At 40.6% G+C, this 6,890-nt stretch overlaps 1 pseudogene; it reads right to left on the bottom strand.

The window, feature by feature from the left end:
* Positions 1–6,492: 6,492 nt before the first annotated feature.
* Positions 6,493–6,666, bottom strand: LOC112439222 (U2 spliceosomal RNA; annotated as a pseudogene).
* Between the last annotated feature and the right edge of the window lie 224 nt (positions 6,667–6,890).

Below are 6,890 nucleotides of genomic sequence, written 5' to 3'. Positions count from 1 at the left end.
TAAGTCATTTTGAACAAAAATAGCTTTGGGTAGATAAATTTAAGGTTGTTAATTTGGGCATAAAGCTTTGCTCCAACTGATAATTGGTGATAAGAATCATAGCACAAACTGCAACAAAATTAATGTGGCTACCATCACTTCTTTGAACATCACTTAGAAGATAGAATTTATGGTGATACCTCCAGGTAAATTTCTTAAACTCAAAGAAACAAGTGTAGCTGACTGTCAACCTGGCCTTCCTTTCTACAACATAAGGGCTTCCCAATTGAACTCAGTTTACTAAGCAAAAGCATCCATTTCCCTTTCTTCAAAAATATTGGTGTTAAAAGAATTACAGGAGGAAAGAGGAAAACTAGTACACTTTCCAGGGAAATGTCTACAATATAACTGAATTTTGTATGAAAAAGGAGAACACACACTCAGCCAACAGGAAAACATTGTCTCCATTTTCTCTCATGGCAAACATCAAGCCCCGCTTTCCTGCCAGGCCTCTAGGCAACTTCAGAATTCATTTCTATGTGGCAGCCTGGCCAGCCCTTTCCAGTGACTGGAGCTGGCATGCACAATAGAATTTAATTGCTCTGCCTGAGTATAACTCAGCTTGCCATTTCTTTACAGAGCCACAGACCCAGGTATAGGGGAAACTGGGCTGAAGCTAAGATAAATTAGACTAAAAGCAAGAAAGATTTAAAACCACCAGCTCTCATATTACTATATTTAGGAGATGAGAAATGTTAATAATTCAGTATATATTGTGTGATCTAATAATTGCTTATATAATATTCATCCTTGGAATGGCTGTGGGCCAACACTACAGGCTGGGTGATGTAACTTGCACTTTCTTTTTTTTTTTCTTTTTTTTTTTTTTTTTTTTTGAGATGGAGTCTCGCTCTGTCGCCCAGGCTGGCGTGCAATGGCACTATCTCGGCTCACTGCAAGCTCCGCCTCCCAGGTTCACGCCATTCTCCTGCTTCAGCCTCTGGAGTAGCTGGGACTACAGACGCCTGCCACCATGCCCAGCTAATTTTTGTATCTGTTTTTAGTAGAGACGGGGTTTCATCGTGTTAGCCAGGATGGTCTCGATCTCCTGACCTCATGATCCGCCTGCCTCGGCCTCCCAAAGTGCTGGGATTACAGGCTGAGCCACGGCTCCCAGCCTCAATTTGCACTTTCAATACGCTTCTCCTTTCCTGACTGTTCTCAAGGACTTAAAAGCGGGAAACAGGTTTATTTAGTTCCCTTTTCAGCTAGGTGTGGGCATATAACATAGGTCTGGGATATAAGCAGAAATCTGCTGAAGCAACCTGTTCTGTCTGGAATGCAGTCACAATGCCTAGAGATGTGGCAACTTCCAGTGCCCACAGAGCAGCATACATAAGCATAAATGCCAAGACACTAAGAATGAGGCATAGAAACATGGGAGGAGCGTGGGTCCCTGGAGTCATTGCTAAACCCACTGCCCTGGACTGTTACTGCCAGCCTTCTTCTTATGTGTGGCATATGTAGCTTTAGGTTTTTAATCTAGGACAAACCATGTGCTCCATATTTTGCAGTTGAACATTCTTGATTAATACAATGACTTCAGGTTTGCAAAAGCTTAGAAAACTTTGAGCAAAACAAATATTTTCTGCCATAAATATGTATCCAAGAAAATCTTAAAAGCCTTTCAAGTGTACAAAATCCTAGTTATTGTCTCCAGTTGAGTAACTTTTCACTTGCCTCTTTTATCTTGGGAAAGGGCACCAATCCTCTTACAGTGATAAAGGAAACTGAATTCAAACTAGAGTCACATAATTCTATTGCTTTTATAACTCTATCTGCTATGTCACTTGCTCTCTCACTAATTCTATGTGCTAGTTCCAGTTCTTTTTTTATGTCTAATAGTTCCTCTCTTTTCCCAGTTGTGGTTGGCTGCCATCACAGAGGAATTCCGTGGCATGGTCCAGCTGTAGCCAGACACTAACGCAATCCAAGCTTTGCTTGGCAATATGTAAAAAGACCAAGCCTAGCCATTTTATAGAGTGTGGAACTGGTCTTGTTTCCTTAAGTCTATAAAGTGTTCCTGTGTATCTATCAACAGTAAGTAACCTTATTCCTCAACCTTATTTCTACCAACCTTTTGACAACCCAGAGCCCCTGAGTGTAAACATGCTTAGTGTCTTACAAACAGGTCTACTTTAAAGGACCCTTGCATAGGGTCATGATAGACTTTGAACAACGTTCCCTTTCCCTACCCCCAAATTCTACATAAGACCGCAGAACACTCTATTGATTTGAAACTATCCATATTTTATTCATATAGCTGTGGTTTGCATAAGTTATCTAATACACATACATACACACACATATTTTTATCTAATATATATCTAATACACATACATACACACACATATTTTTAGCTTTTTCCTGTTGAGGTGACTATTATCAGATCTTTAAAATTTATGTGCTATTAGGTAAAATCATTTTATGTCACGAGTTGTCATATCAGGCCACACCTGGGATTTTCAACACTGATATGATATTCAGAGCAATTGGACCACACCTTGCTTTCATTCAGTCAGAACCCAGCAATGTTTTGATTATGTTCAGGTTACACCCACGGAGGTGTTGACTTATTCCAGCAATCATATTTTCATCATTAAACTAAGGAATAGTTGATACAGCTCTTTAGAAGCAACGTAAATCTGCTGACAAAGAAAAGCTAATAAAGTCATTGTTATACCAATCTCTCCAAAAAAAATCTTCAATTAGACAAGATTATTTTAAGAGTAAAATGTTGGAATCAGAATCAGGCTGGGCAACAAAAAAAGGGGGAGGAAGAGGAGGAGGAGGAGAAGGAGGAAGAGGAAGAGGAGAAGAAGAAGAAGCAGGAGGAGGAGGAGGAGGAGGAGGAAGAGGAGAAAGATAAGGCTTGAAGACCACAACCTTCCTATGTAAGAAATTTCTTTATGATTTTTTATTTTTTTGAGATGGCATCTTGCTCTGTCACCAGGCTGGAGTGCAGTGGCATGATCTCAGCTCACTACAACCTCCACCTCCTGGGTTCAAGCGATTCTCCTGCCTCAGCCTCACGAGTAGCTGGGACTACAGGCACGCACCACCATGCTCAGCTAATTTTTGTATTTTTAGTACAGACAGGGTTTCACCATGTTGGCGAGGATGGTCTTAATCTCTTGACCTCATGATCGACCCGCCTTGGCCTCCCAAAGTGCTGGGATTACAGGCGTCAGCCACCACGCCCAACCAGAAATTTCTTGTATCACTTTATCCCAGAGCCTCAGATATACTCTTCTACTCCCCTGAATCCCAGCCTTCCTCCCTGAGGTTCACCAGGATACATGACCTAGTTCTTCTCAGTTCCTCCCTGTGTGGGTTAATCCCTCTCTAATTGCTGCAGGATTAAGATTCTGCTTCAAACTGAAGGGTATTTGAAACTATACTACAGTCTCCTTTGTGATTCTTGTTAGGAAGATGACTAGAGAATTGTATAGTTATTTTAGGGGGAATTGTAGAATACAGTCAATAAAAAGAGTACCTAAATAAAATTAAGTGGTGAAGTAAATTAGTTTCAACCTCAGCTTAAGCACAGGATTCTGGCACTGCTGTGCAGACCGACTTCTTGTGCAGAAAGTCTTTCAACTTAGCTTCAGCCAAGTGTGTGCCTTAAACATTCCTTTTGCATAGGGAATTGCATGCATTCCTGCCTTGTCAAACTGTGGAAGTATAGGCTTTTTCCGACTTCTGTCATCTCTCCTTGCTCCGGCATCATGGGTCCCTACAACTCACCTCCATGCTTCAGAATTCTTCCAACCCACTAGGTACATATGTCTGGTTCTCCCGAGAGCGCTCTCTCACCATGCAGTGGGCTCTATCTGCATCTCAGCAAACTTTCAGCCAGAGGGTAAGATGTCAATGCCCCACCCACTTACAGGCATCTTCAGTCTCTACGACTGAATTCTTTGAGCCCTCTTCAGTTAGATAGGGCAAGTAGAGGAAGGAAAAAATTCTAAGGGCTCTGTACCACTATTAATTCCCTTCATTCTGTCTTCCCATACTTTATTTTCCTCTTTTTTTTTTTTTTTTCAGAGTCTCGCTCTGTCGCCCAGGCTGGAGTGCAGTGGCACAATCTCGGCTCACTGCAAGCTCCACCTCCCGGATTCACGCCGTTCTCCTGCCTCAGCCTCCCGAGTAGCTGGGACCACAGGCACCTGCCACCACGCCCGGCTAATTTTTTTTTTTTTTTTTTTTTTAGTAGAGACGGAGTTTCACCGTGTTAGCCAGGATGGTCTTCATCTCCTGACCTTGTGATACGCCCTCCTCGGCCTCCCAAAGTGCTGGGATTACAGGTGTGAGCCACTGCGCCCGGCCTTTATTTTCCTCTTTTACATGGACTGATGAAGAAGTGGGGATGAGGGTCCCAGGGCCAGTTTTGATATTTTCTATTAACTCCTATATAGACGACTCCAGCACTTTTCTATCATTCCCCCATTTTAAGGCTCCCACTGAAATTCTAAAACGAAAAGGAAACATACCACTCAAATTAATTATCTATTTAAAGAAGTTAAGAAATTACATGCAGACTTAAAGGCTTTTAAAATCTAGGTTTTGAACTTTATAACATTAGTAGTTTGAATACTGAATTAAAATTTACTTGATAAATGCCCTATCTGTAAAATCACCTTCCTGCAACATTCAAAATAACTCAGAAGATCCTTGTCACCACTAGAAATTCCTGCCCCAGTCCCCACCCCCAGGATCAGCTTACCTAGGAAACCAACTGAGGTAAGCCCAGAGCCACCCTGAGTTTTCTCAGACATTTCAACACCTATTTGGTTGCTAACTACCCATTGCCTTCCCTATGCAAGGGGTCAGCACAAAGCACTGAAAATTCCTCCCACCCCAGATGCCGCTGCTTCCTCCTCACCAGCCCACCACGATGTCTCAGCTCTCCTTGAGGTCTCAGCCATAGCTCACATCAACTAATTCTTCCATGTGAGAAGCTTTCATAAAGTTGATATAAATTATGCCTGCCTATAAGGTCTTTCTCAAGGAAAATAATCAGCTACCCAGATATTCCGTACTGTTTCAGGCTCTCAAATTATTATTCTTCCCAGAACCTACACAGTGAAAATATTGATGTACAAAGGTTTGGTTTACTCTCCACTTTCACTAGAAAGTGGGAAAAACTGACTTGGCCAGATGTAGGGCTTTCATCCTCAAACTGTAGGTCACTGAGAGACAAGGAAATTTCAAAATGTGTTTTATTGTGGTTTTAAGCTGTAAATAATAATGAATGTGTTTATTTATTCAACGAACATTTGTAGGGACACATTGCTATTTGCTAAGCTCTATGTTCATTTGAGGGACCCAGAGCTAGTGGGGTTGCAGTGCTGTAGAGTGGCATAGACATGTAAACAAATGTGCTAGATTATTTATTGTGATGCTAACTTCTTGCTGTTTTCTCACATCTCAACTGGAAATTAAGTTGAAATAATTTTCTTCATATTGCTACTTTCATAGTCTTGGAAAATTGTCAAAAACTTGGTATCTGGGACAAAAGCAGAAGTTGCAGGGCAATTGTTCATCTTTTTTAACCCACATTTTTCTTTAGGAGTCTAGAACCATTGAGAAAAACCGAAGCTGGAGTTTTAAAAGAGGAAAGATACCTGAAGACCATGGGAAAGAACAATGGTTTTAGGTTTGGGGGTTTCTGTGAATAATACCAATGTGTTTCTCACCAGAGGAGGAAAAGCTTTGGTGGGAAATGATGAGACCATAACCCACTGGTGAAAGAGTTCTAGGTTCATAGTAGACACTAAGAAAATGGAGTTGCCTGCTTGGAAATCGCCATATGCCCTGGAGAAGCCCAAAAGGGTTCAGGAAATGGGCACATCAATGAGTGGCTGGCATGATAGACGTCCTTCCACCTTTCTCAGGTAAGCAGTAGGTGCTTCTGTTATCACAGGGACAGGGAGAAGCAGAAAGGGGAAAGGAGACTGATTTAGTTCTATACTCTCTCAAGCAAGGGTTGATCTAGATTGATTTTGAAAATTAAGAAATTCGGTGTTTTCTATACCGCCTCTTACGTAGGAAACTTACTTCTGCCACTCAAATAAATATAAGACGACATATGTGCCATCAAAGAAACATATGTGGAGACAAAAAGGAAGAAATGGTAAATCTTTCTAGGGAAATAGGAAGGGGAGGTGAAAGAAAAAAAATAAAGGCTTTATAGCTCACACACTTCCTAAGTTGTTCTAGTCCCATAATATTCGTGTCCAATGTCTGTGTCACATGCTCAGAAGTATGTTGACAGGGTCGTGCCGGCTGACTAATATAAAAAGATCATTCTAGGTGAGGACAGGGTGACTTATAATGCATTAAAGTGATGCCTTCTAAAAAGACTATTTCTATTTATGAATAGATTGATTTATTTTATGAATAAATTTTTAATGCCTTAACCTAAACAAAGAAGCAACATTGTCAATATATTAGGCCTAATCAAAGAAGCAGTCCAAGACATCTGTTGTTCCTATAATGGCACCAAGTAAGCCATTACCTTCTCCACTTTTATATCTGATGATAAGTAGGTAGGTAGGTAGATAGATATTAAACTGATAAGAACAGATACTACACTTGTTCTTAGCCAAAAGGTTGAGAAGTGATGTGATGTTAGATAAATAGATAAATGATGATTGATACATAGATAGATAGATAGAGAGATAGTAGATTTATATGTTAAACTGAAATTGAAGGGAAAAAATGCACTGTTCATTATATGTATATGTGTAATTGTATGGGTGTATATGTTTGTTTTGAAGATTAGAAACAAAGAAAATCACACAACTGTTAATAGTGGTTCATTTCAAGAATGGGAAATCCATCTGGTG

This window comes from Pan paniscus, chromosome 13 (genome assembly GCF_029289425.2).
Source record: "Pan paniscus chromosome 13, NHGRI_mPanPan1-v2.0_pri, whole genome shotgun sequence".
NCBI classification, from domain to species: domain Eukaryota; kingdom Metazoa; phylum Chordata; class Mammalia; order Primates; family Hominidae; genus Pan; species Pan paniscus.
Note: the sequence above shows the minus strand (reverse complement) of the source record. Positions and strands in the feature narration are given on the sequence as shown.